Source organism: Apodemus sylvaticus, chromosome 13, assembly GCF_947179515.1.
Source record: "Apodemus sylvaticus chromosome 13, mApoSyl1.1, whole genome shotgun sequence".
Lineage (NCBI taxonomy): Eukaryota > Metazoa > Chordata > Mammalia > Rodentia > Muridae > Apodemus > Apodemus sylvaticus.
The window spans coordinates 13,797,441-13,809,474 of record NC_067484.1 but is presented as its reverse complement, the minus strand read 5'-3'; the positions used below and the strand labels follow the sequence as shown (position 1 = coordinate 13,809,474).

Genomic DNA, 12,034 nt, shown 5'->3' with positions numbered 1-12,034 from the left:
TGTGATTGTTCAGGAACACATCCCACTTAAGCATTCAGGCTGAAACTAGCAACAATTGGCCGTGACCTTTAACATGCCTGCTTTCCAAATTAGTGCCGACCATTAATCACACGGAGCTTACATTTTATGATTCGCGGGCCGTTCCTCGCGGGCCTCCTCCCTCAGCGCCCCCTCCTCGGCGGAAACACACGCATGCACACGGAAACATCTCACTCTTAGCCAGGCCCCCGCCCGACTGCCAGCTCTGCCAGGGTACAAGCGCCGCCCTTTGCAGCTCGTCGGCACAGGAGTTTCTATTGCAAAACCAGTGGCCAGGGAGGGCCCCCAAGCTGCAGGAGCAGCGAGGGTAAGCACGAGGAAAAGCCACCGCGAAAGGTAACCGCCCGCCCGGATCTTGGCGCTGATTGTTGGGAGAGCTAACTCAGGCGTCTTGGCCCGAATGCATCTCCACTGCGGAGTTATCACGCTCAGCAGCCGAACAATATGGCCAAGAGCCTGGTGGGAGAAGATAGTGCCCCTCCGCAGGCCACAGCTCCCCTGGCCTACGTCACCGCGGATCGCGGGGCGCGCTTCCCGGCCCCTCCTCCTCTCTCCTCCTTCTGCTTCAGCTCCCCTCCCCCTCCTCAGCCCCTCCCTGCCAAGTACCAAGAAAGCTTTGGGGAGTCAAATCAAGGTTTTGATTCATAGACTCAATATATTGTCACTAACTACGACCCACGGAGGGTAGTTATAGGGTAGGGTGGGGGTAGGGTGGGGCACAAATGAAGTTTTCAGAACCAAAGCAAAATGAGTCGAACTTTGAAGACACAAGTAAACAGCCACGGTGATGATTGAACAGTCCAAGCTCCACTCTGCCCCAGAGCTGTCCTGTTCTTCCCGAAGCATGCGGACTCTCAGACTCGCTCCCGTGAAGTTCAGGGAACACGCGCGCTTCTGAGGCCGCGGGCAGGGTGGACACCGTTTGGTGTGGGCTCGAGGATCAGCGTCCAGGTGCTTGAGCCGGCAGGACAAGCATCCCAAGCATGTCTGCACGTAAGGGTGTGTATGTGTGTGGTGTGCGCGCGTAAACAGCCTCCAGGAATTGGAGCTGCGGCAACCTGAGACCTTAAGCAGAGGGGCGACCACTAGCCTCCAACGTCGTGATTCAGTGCTATTAGGGGAGGAATTATCTAGGTCTGAGTCATCGCGAGCCTCCAGACTTTCTCCGCAGTGTGGCAGAACTTTGTGCTGATGAGACAATAGTGGAGCGTGTGCGTTTCCTACAGGGCAGACCATTCCCGGGCTGGGGGAAGTCTCGGGCCTGCTCAGGCCCTGGTCGCCGGGTCCCCTTCTCTGCACGGTGCAGTCCCTCCGAGCCTTGCTGGCGCCTGGGCCCCCACGGGGCCGGTGCGTCCCGGGCGCGCGCGCGGCGCGCGGAGGGGGGCCGGGCGCGTGGCGGGTCCCGCGCGTCCTCGCGCGTCCCCCGCGCCAGGGCGCAGCTGGCGCGGTCGGTCTAGAGCAGCGCTCGGCTCCGCGCCGCGGGCGCTCTGCTTCACCTTCAGATGCGCGGGGCGTGCGCGTCCTCCTCCTGGGCCCGCCGCCTCCCCGCCAAGGTAGGGGCCGTGGGGCGGGGGTGCTTCCTGGCTCAGAGGTGGGGGGAGGACGGACAGCCAAAGCCGAGAAGGTCGGGACCCACTACGTGCGCAAGACCCTGCTGTGCCCCGTGGGGTGGGGGCGCGCTGGGCAGGGGGCGCGCCCTGTAGAAGATCTCTGGCGCCAGGAGGGCTACTTGGCTTTCTGTGTTGGTAGTTACTCCGCTCTGCAATTCCAGGAGAGGGGAAGCTGAAACTTCGGGCGGCAGGGCAAACGCCCGGGAGGTGGCTTTTACCGCAGTGGAGGGGCGGGGTGGGGGCCGGGGTGGGAGCGCGGAAGAGGCTCTGGCTTTGTACACTTCGTCAAAGGCGACGCGGGAGGAGGGGAGCTCGGATGCGCTCTCATCCATTAGGAGACAAAGAGCAAATTGCCTTACTTTAAAGTAAAACGCTCTGGCTAATGAAGGTGGGTGATGGGCGGCGGGGCCGAAGGAGCCGTTTCAATTATTAAGGGTTTGGCAGAGGGGATCGATGCCTGTGGGCACAGAGCGCCGCTGCCTAGGGGACGTGTTTGCGTATTTGTGTTTAGTGGAGGGTGTTCTTACTGTCCCCTCCCCGGACTCTTGCCCGTCAGCGGGGAGATTTGAGTGACCCCCAGCACTGAAGAAGTGGGATCTCTAGAAAGGGAAGTTCGTATAGGGGTGGGGGCGGGGGCGAGGTTCTGGAAGTGACTCGGAGTGGGCTAGGAAGGAGATCAGCGCGGCGGGGACTCCACGGAATTGCGATTTGCCTTGCTGGGCTATGGCAGAGTGGGGGTGGGGGACTTATTGATAACCTTATGTGTGTATATTTGTACACACATACACACGAAATACACCCGGATGTGTGGAAGAGATGAACACAGTGGGGTGTATGCTGCGGGGGTGGGGTAGAGGTTGGAAAGGCGCCTCCTCTGCCATTTCCAGGGAGAAAGTACCGAATAGTTAAGATCAGTATTTAGATTAAACCGCCTCGTGAAGTTTTGAAGAAAGTTTGTCTGAATAAGTTTGTCAAAAGCTAGGCCAGTGGGGTCTTTAAGCCATCGGTTCATGGAGGAAGGTCGGCGTGCGATGAGTATCAGGCTTTGTGAGTCGGGAAACCGGTGGATCCCTGCAATTAGGACTCCAGAGAACCAGCCTTTTACCCGAAAAATGTGGGTCTATAAGTCAGCAGCATCCATCACCAGCGTTAACAAGCTCTCCACAGCCGACCAGCCCAGTCCCCAGCCCCCAGCTTCGGAGCTGTGTGTAGCTAACTCATTGCCTGGCTTGCTGATGAAGAGTCACTTGGTCTCTGGGTGAGCACAGATCAATTTGTTCGGCCCCTCTTTTTAAATATATTCATTCGGTGTCTTATTTAATCCAGATGCACAAAAAGCCATTTACTGCTTCATTGTTGGTTTACATTTTTTTGAAAAGGCGACTGGTGTAACCTGTGGAATTTGAAATGCAAATAAAAGCCTGTGGGAGTTGAGGCAGAACAAATCGGCACTTATAAAGTGAAAAAGATTTAATGTCTTTGAAATCATTGCAGGAGAAAAAGAACTGGAGGGGAGTGTGATTATTCCCCCCCAGAGTGGATTGTGACGTCAGGTCTTTTTGGAAAAGATGTTATTTTTAAGGTCTTGAAGCCCGGGTATGTGAAGTGCTTTACAGGAAAAACAGATTACAAGATTAACATCTGTTAACATGATCGTTTATCTCCAGCCAAAAATAGGTCAGTTCTTTCTTAAGGAAACATGCTTGCTTCAGCAAGCTTAAATAATAAAATAACGACTCTAAAAATTAGGGCCGAACATTTGTTATAATCTGACTCGTGAAAACAATTTTTAATTATTAAATCACTCAAAGGTCAAAGTCCTTTTTGGGGTGTTGAGAACAACTCTACTCCAAATCTGCCCACCCCGATGACTGACCCCCCCCCCCCCTTTACTCTAGGCTCCCTGTTCTGGCTGTCCAATTCCCTTTTTGTCCATTGTAGTAGTACGGGATATATTTAAATGGTATTCTCTGACTCCCGCCTCGTTAGGGAGACAGACTCTGCATAGATGGCTAACTTTTCAAAGCTCTGTTGTTGTTTTACCATTAAATGGAACGACACGGAGGGGAAAGAGAAAAGAAACTGCCTTGCAAAGTCTCCCTGCCCCCTGAGTTTGAGTGACGGCTCTGTCGGCCAATCCGCAGCAGCTTTCTCTATCCCGGAGGTAATTTGGGGTGTGTGTGTGAGCGCGCGCACGCGCGACCACGCGCCCGTGTATCGGCCCAGAGTCGGACCAGACGCGCGCATCCGCAGGCTCCCGCATTTGCACAGATGTGTGCTGTAGACGTGGACACGCTTTTATCCAAGTCTGTCCAGCTAGATGCGCACGCAGCAGTCCAAGTGGAGACCCTGCCCCCTCACAACGCCTTCCTGGGAAGACTGGGCAGTAGAGACACTTTCGGATTCAAGTCGAAACCTGCCACATGGAAAAGAAAGAGAAATGGTTGATAGCACTTCTCAGCCACTGGGAACCCAGGAGCAGTTTTATCCGCCTGGTTCCAGGTTTCGGTGGGGTCGTGTCGTAGCCACTTGCGGATACCAAACGTACAGAGGTCGGGAATGGTTGAAAAGGATATTAACTCCATATAAAAGTGAAGGGCACCGTTCATCTTCCAACTTCCAATTTCATTCTCTCAAGGGGAGTGATACTTAGTCCATGGTAAATTCTAGAACCCGAAATGTTCATGGTTAATGAAAGTTGTGATGTTCACTGTTCACTGGTCTTACTAGTGCTGCGCCCTGGCCGCGACCGCTCCGCACAATGGGTACATTCACTGGCAGAGTGTCACGGGCCACACCACGCTGCTACTGTCTGAATCCGCTCCACTTAGGGACTCTGTAGAGATGGGTGATTAGTGCAGCTCTCACTTCGGGACTTGACCTGGACTACCTAGTTTGTGCTTAAATGCCGGGCCTTTGGGGAGCTCGGTGGTCTGCCTTGTGATTCACCAGGGGTGGTGGTGGTGAAGATGCAGTGTTGGGTTAAATACAGGCGTGCACCTCCTTTTCTAGAGACCCCTGTGGGGGCCACAGACCTTGGAAGCTACAGTGTCCACACCAGGTCTGCAGTGTCTGCATGCACCGAGGTCTCCCCGAGGGTGCCCCCGCCCCGAGATTTCCTACTCGGTTACTAGGTGTTGTCAGTCCGGGTATCTCCTCCTACGCGGGCCGTTTCCACCCAACCGGATCGCCACCCCTTTCGGCCCTCTCTCCAATCTCTGCAAGCCCGCGGCTTGAGGAATGGGTATGTCGTTGCATTAAATCATTCCTATTTCTGTGTGTCCCGGCGGCCCGGCGCCGCTGGGGGGGCGTGGGTCTGGGTGGCTGGTGAGGGTTGGGGGGTGGTGAGGGGAGGTTGCGCGGGGGCAGGGCACCACCTGCCCGCCCTAGAGGCGTGGCGTGCTGCTGGGGGCGGGACACCCACCTGCCTGTCCCCGGGGCGGGGGCGGCGGCCGCTTGTTGCTGGGCTGCGGGCTTCGGGCTGCGGGGGGCGGGCCGTGGGCGGGGCGCTGAAGGGGAGGCCCCGGTCGGCCGCCCCCTCTTCTCTGGCGCCCGCCCCCCGCCCCCGTCATGTGGAACGGACGTCACACGCCTTCACTGTAACCCAAGAAGTGAAAGAGACGGGGACCCGCAGCCCAACTTCGCACCGTAACAAAGGCTTTGGGGTTCGTGCGGGCCGTGGGGCGCGGGCCGTGGGGGAGGGGCGTGGGCACGGGTAAAGTGGGGGAGGGGCGGCGAACTCGTGGGGCAGAGGCGTGGGCTGCGTGGGCGGGGAGGGGTGGCCCGGCCGGGCGGGGGCTTTACGGAGGCGCGGCGGGGCTTCGCGGCCCAGCTCCGCGGGCAGGCCAGGTAATTGGTTTCTATTTTAAACTTCACTTTGTTCTGTTGGAGGTGGGTTGGGAGGGGAGACGTACCCACTCTGGGGGGCGGTTATGTAAGTCTCCACACCTGAGTTGGGCCCTGCTTCTCCGGGGCGGGAGTGGCCGGTGGGTAGGAGTGCTGGCGGCTCCGGGGGGAGGGGGGCTTGTGGTCTACGCGTGAGATCTAATCGATGCCTGGGTGGAGAGGAGGCCCGAATGGACGTTGGGTTATTTCTAGAAGCCCAGATGTGCCCTTGGGCTGGGGCGGGCCTTCCAGGGTGTCCATTGAGTAACAAAGGACTGAGTGCTTGGACCTCTGGTTCACTCACGGTGCCCACTTAACCAGCAAGTCTCGGAAGGAACTTTAGACGGCGTCTTAATTAAAGGTACAGCAGAAAGTCACGTCCCGGTGAACCTACCATTAAGTCTTGAATGTTGATTAAATGTAATTTAAAAATTGATGTGCGTTGACCGGCGTAGAAGCAAAGAGGATAGCTCCCCAGCAGGATCTTTTCAGATTACGTTTTAAACCTCCCTATTAATATGATTGGAGTATTTCGGTTTGGAATGTGTTACTTTAAGGAACTAGGCATGCCTGCTATTTGATATGATATTCGCTACTACCCTGTACACAAGAGCCCTATTTTATTACTCAGTTTTTTCTCGCATTCTTCAATTGTTGAGTCAAAATAACTGTGTATTTTTATTTACACAGACCGGCGAGAATTAAATATACCACACTTTTGTTGTGCATTAATCTAAGGATCCCCTCCCCCCCCCCCCAGCAAAATTAGAGATGGAGTTGAGCTGCCCTGGTGTCAGGGGTGTGAGTTGGGTCACTGGATGAGGACAGCTTTAGTTCCAGGAGAGTGACCCCATAGCCTTTTCGAATGGGCGCTGGGGTAAACTGAGCTCAGGGAAAGGCTCACAAACTGTTTTGATAATCAAATTAAAATCCTGATGTGTTAAGATAAATACATGTCCAATATTTTCTTAGTTCATTAGGAGACTTTGTTTCCTTACACTTGCTAATGCAGAAGGCTTCAGAGTACATTAGCATTCTAAAAGAGAAGCCCTCGCAGTGGGTCTGTAATAAAGCCCGCAGGAGGAGCAGGCGTGCCTTTCCAAAAGGAAACAAAACCCAGAAGCTAGCTCTGGACACTCGCTGCTCCCAAAAGTGGACAGAAAGAAGGGAAATTGGATTATTTGTGGTTCCGAACTTTTAAAAATCGAATGCATAAAATCATCCTAGGGCCCCAAACTTTGACTTTGGTATGTGTGTCTGATAACTAATTGCTGGTAAGTCCTCATGGTAGCTCTCTTACTTGACAGTTTTTGAACACTTACTTGTAAACGCCTTGTAAGTGGCAACTAAAGTACCTTTAAAAGATTTCCGGGGATGCTGAAATCTTATCTGTTTCTTCACTTCCCACGGAGTCTCAGAGACACCATTAAAGTGGATCGAGAGAAGCCCCTCCCCCCTTTCCCTAACGGGTCACACTGTGTCTCTACTTTCATAAATGAAACTTTTAACTCCGTTTGTCTTACTGGTTCCTACCAGGAGATATCAATCTGAGTTTTATAAGTGAAGCATTTGATGTGATTAAGTTAAGCAACAATTATGTGAAAGAGAAAAAAAGGGATTCTTTAAGGATACTTTGAAGTGGGGAATGCTCCAACAGATGGCTCCCAGGCTTCCCATGGTGGAAGCCGGTAATGTACCCTGGCAACTTAAGTGTTTAGTCATGACTCCCTTCTCGAAAAACCAGTCCTGGGTTTAAGGGGTTTTGTAGATTTTTGTGTATTCATACTCCAGGATATGTTTTGGCCTTATTCACAATTTACCAGAAGGAATCTTTGAAAAAGAATTTTGTGGGAGTGGCCTTGAGTGGGACTGGAGCTTGTGTGTAGAATTTCAGCTGCTTTATACCTTAAGGCCGGGGAAATAGGAGCTGAAATGTAAACTGATTCTGTTGGGCGGTAGAGGAGGGAGTGTGCCCGAGCCTGCACGCTTGCCTGTTCTCATGGTGCTCCTTTAGAGGCTCTGCCCACCTCACTGCTCTGGTTCTCACTAAACTTTCACTTCAGGAGAAAAGGACAGGTGTTAACTGTGGCACACTGTAAGAAGTCGTTTGCTTATACTATCAGTAGGGCACAACCAGAGCAAACGTGTGCAGGGATCACTTTTCACTTTGGTTTTTTTCGACTGGCCATATTTATCCCAAATCGCCCAAATTTCTCTTAGCGGTGCACGTGGACTTGATTCTATTTAACAGAACTCATGGAAGAAAGGAGAAACACAGTTAGGTATTTCCTTTATAAACTTTTGAACCTGGGACTATCATTCTTTCCTCAAGAGCACAGCTTACCAAATTCGTGTTCATATGTTTCAGTGCTTGGGAAAAGCTATTCCGACGCAGTTCTTTTTAAAGTGGATCTCTTTGTTAGCCCCTCCCCCCCCAAGTTCTGGAAACTTCGGGAAATCCCCTACCTCCCATCCTCTTGAGCATGCGGCCCCCCGACCCCCCAGCTGTGTTGTGAGTCCACCGGAGTTTTGCTTGGTGCTTCACGAGGCTTCTCTAGGCTGCTTACAACTCAGCACCTTTGACCCTAGCTTCCAGATTTATTCACGTGGAAGCTTGAGGGACTAATTTCATTACTCCGTAGCTGGCAGCGCAGGCGAGCGACCCCTCTGGTGCCGCTGGGAACTGCATCTCCTCGGGACCTGCGTTTTCCCAGCAAGCCCAGCTTCAGGATGTAGGGCTGTTGTGAAGCCCGAGGAAGGAAGAAGGGGCTTCTGGAATCCGAAGCTGTTTGCGTCCTCGACTCAAAGGAGCTTGGAGAGGCCGAGAGGCAGGTGTGAATGCGGACCCTGGAGATGCTCAGGGGCTGTGGGTCGGTTACTCTTGTCCGCTTTTGCCATGACTGGTCCTGTGGGGCCGATCCCAGCCTCTCTGCCCCAGACTGCCCGGAGTGTGTGGTGTAGAAGCTGCCACCTGTTCAGGGTGTAGAGTGTCGGGGGCGTCCGAGGGGCAGCGCTTTCCACTTAGGGCCGGGCTCATCCTCCCTTCTCTCACTAACAGGGAGTTTTGTGGCTGGAGGGGAGGAAAGACCTTTTTCTTCTCTGTTCTGAGAGAGCACCCTTCCTCTCCTGTCCTGTCCTGGGCAGAAGGCTTCTTGGCATTGTTATTTCAGAATTTTCAAGAATTTTTGAAAATTACCAGAAACCCAATTTAGGAAAGAAATCCTACCCAGACTTTCTATTTTTGGCGAATTTATTAATAAAAGTAATCTTATGGAAGGACACATGAAGGGAGACATTGTGAATTTAGAATGTGTATTCCAATCTTACAAAAACAAAGCCAACTAACCAAACAACCCTCTACTTTAAAGTAATTTTATTCCAAGGAGACATACTTAGGGCATATGAATACATTTCTGGGACTGTCTTGAGGTAAATGAGGTATATTTCCGAAGGACTGGTGAAAATTGGCAGTTGCAACTGTCCTCTTTGCCTTCTTTATCCTGCATCTGCCTACACGTGACACTGGCAGCTGTGGCCTTCCCTGCCAGATTGGGAGCGGTGGTGTTTGTGTGGAAGGAACTGCTTTCCCATGCACACATCGGAATTGTCAAGAAGTATAATTTTGTGCCTCCCTACATGCCTTAAAAGTAGTTTTTCAAGAAAGATCTGGCATTTAATCTTCAGCCCAAATGGTCCTGGAAATTACTAAGCAGAGTAATTAGAACTAAAGCTATTTTTAGAAAGCAAGCATGTAAATATATGTTAAGTAATGAGTAAGACACAAAATTGGAGAACAGAGGAAAAAATAATCTGAAAAGCAGTTTCATCAGACGACGTGTCTGTGTTCCAGGATGGGCTCTTTCTGGAAGGTTGTTTTTCTCTGGGTGTTTTGAGTCAGGAATTTAATGAAGTTGCTACAGTTTGAACTCTTTTTTCCATATAGTCTGTAATGGCGGAGTTCAGACTGTCTGTTTGGCAGTGGGAGGAGGCCTATGTCTTACTGTTTTATTTCTAAGCTTAGTTGAGCAGGTGTTTTAGTCTTCGAAACAGGTAGACTTGTCTCTCGCTGCCTCTCATACCCTGGGGACCAGATGATGCCAGTGCCTTTTGCACACAGCTGGCCTGCCCTCCTCCTGCTCGGTTAGGAGATGATGCTTAGAGATTACAATATGGTGTTAGCTTTCGAGACCTAGAGGGAGACTTAAAAATGGAGGCACTCTGTTGAACCTAATATTTTGTTAATGGACAGGCAGTAAGTCGACCCCCCCCAGCCCCAGCCCTCACCCCCAAATTCTTAGTACTTCAGAGGTCCCTCTAATCATCTCCGCCTCCTCCCATGTGAAAGGGGAAGGGACAATTTGTCTAGGAATTGTTGTCCTTTGTCTCAGCGAAGGGCAGCATGTGTCTGTCTTTACCATATGGTTCTGTTTAACCTGTACTGCATGAGCTGGCTAGAGCTGTGCTGGACATTGATTTATTTTGGCATTCGAGAATGTTCTTTGAAATTGAGTGCAGGCAGTGATGCTTTGCAAGTTTTGCCTAGAGGTGGCTGTGGCTTTAGCAGCGTCTGCAGCTGGTATTTATGAGTGCTGAGCAAGACTTGTGTTTATGAGAAATAGTTTGCCATTAAGTGTTGAAGCGACTATATACAAATTTAGGAAACCCCAGAGTTAGATAGGAGTGGTTAAGACTCATCCTTGGGGGTAAGCCTAAAGATCCACTGGTCAGAAAGAGAGCTCTAGTTCCTTACTGTTCCTGTGATTTTTTTTTTAACCTAGAGCTCAAAATATGTGTTACCCTCCCCCACTGGTCTTAAGGGCTTAGCTCCCTCCCCCCAGCCCTGCTGCTCCAGGGTAAGTCAGTAAGTAGCCCTGCTATAGTCATGGCTTCCTGGGTTTACCAATGGTTTCATAGATTCAGAGTTTCCTAGTTTTACTGAAGTTCTGGGCTGTTATGGAGTTATATGCATGTGTAGTTGATGTTTGGCTTCTGACAGCTTTGTCTGCACACTCTAGCTGGGGGTTTTGGTTAAGTTGTATTTAACTCACAAGGGAATATTTGTGTTCTGAGATTCAGGAGGGCATCCACCTGCCTGGTCACCATTGACCCCCATTCCTGACAATTTGGCTGTGCTAGCCGAGGGCCCCAGAGCCTCTGGGCACTGCTGCGTTCTCAGATGGCTTCATTATCCTTCATTTCCTGGTTTTCCTGTTTAAAGGAAAGAAGTAAACAGATAAACTTGGTCATATGTGTGTCCCCAAGCCATGCTCTGTGCACTCTGTAGGCTGTGCACTGCCCATAGTTTGAACAGTGGAACTGTGCCTTGCCTTGCACGTGAGTCACACTGAGATGACCGGTGACTTAGTGTTTCTGTACCAGTATGAGAAAATACTGTCATCCATTGATAATTAATTAATTAATTAATTATATTTGTAAGTACACTGTTGCTGTCTTCAGACACCCCAGAAGAGGGTGTCAGATCTCATTACAGATGGTTGTGAGCCACCATGCTGGGATTTGAACTCGGGACCTTCGGAAGAGCAGTCAGTGCTCTTAACTGCTGAACCATCTCTCCAACCCATCCATTGATAATTATATTCCCAAGATCCAGATGGATCTTCCAGTTGCACTAGTACTTACCTTGTCCCTAGCATGACCCATTAATGTGATGACGGTATTCTTTCCTGGAGAAGTACCTGGCATGAAGCCATAATGGTCATTGTGACAGCACATGACCCAGGCACCCCTGATTGTCTTCCTTTCCTTAGAAATGACTTTTTACTTAACAAAAGATTGAGAGGTGAGAAGGATGCTCTTGGTCCTAAAGCCTACAGTAAGTAGTTTCTGGGGTACGAGCACTCCCTAGCAACGCAAACCTGGGGACTGTTCCGTAGAATCACGGGATTAGTGGTAGGATTAAAATTAGCCTCTGTAAATTACCCTGGTGACAGAAAAGCAGAGCATGGTAATGGTTTTACTGGTAGACGGGCTTATCACTTGTTTTCTAGGTTGGTGGAAGATTATAGGCTGTCCTGAATGTTAACTTTAGGAATCGGTTCCTGTTCCCTACCCGCCCGCGTTTTAAAGTGTCTGTCTCATTTGGAACTTGGGATTTGGTTGTGCACTGTGTTTCTGTTGTGCACAAATGCAGGGGCAACTGGAACATGTGGCGTAGGCATTCAGTCCTGCTGTCTCTGAGAACAGTCACCCGTTTTAGAGAGTGCATTACATCTTTTGGCTCAGACAGGCTTCCTTAGGTGCTTACTTGGGGGTGGGTTGTAATTATTCCTTCTGCAGCTCTGAGGCTGGAAGATGAGTGTCCTGCCACTGGCTTGTGCTCCATCCTAGGGGAACTTACCAACTGGAGCCTCATTCTGAGCAGGTCAAGGTGTCTCTAGAGCTTGGCTTGGCTTTTCTTTTCTCTTTTCTCTTCTCTTCTCTTCTCTTCTCTTCTCTTCTCTTCTCTTCTCTTCTCTTCTCTTCTCTTCTCTTCTCTTCTC

General features: G+C 51.0%; 1 protein-coding gene across 14 annotated transcripts in view; it reads left to right on the top strand.

Moving 5' to 3' along the window:
* The first annotated feature begins 263 nt into the window (after positions 1-263).
* Znf516 (zinc finger protein 516) overlaps positions 264-12,034 on the top strand; it is a 96,153-nt gene continuing 84,382 nt past the window's right edge. For 4 of the 14 annotated variants that reach the window (XM_052155155.1, XM_052155154.1, XM_052201518.1 and 1 more), the window contains exon 1: positions 5,220-5,314. The gene's annotated coding sequence lies outside the window, so the exon portion shown is untranslated. Of the gene's footprint in view, positions 376-765; positions 1,039-1,209; positions 1,593-1,926; positions 2,038-2,583; positions 2,908-3,881; positions 4,309-4,791; positions 4,894-5,219; positions 5,315-12,034 lie in introns of those variants that run through there. The other 10 variants (XM_052201506.1, XM_052201507.1, XM_052201511.1 and 7 more) reach the window with 9 other exon arrangements.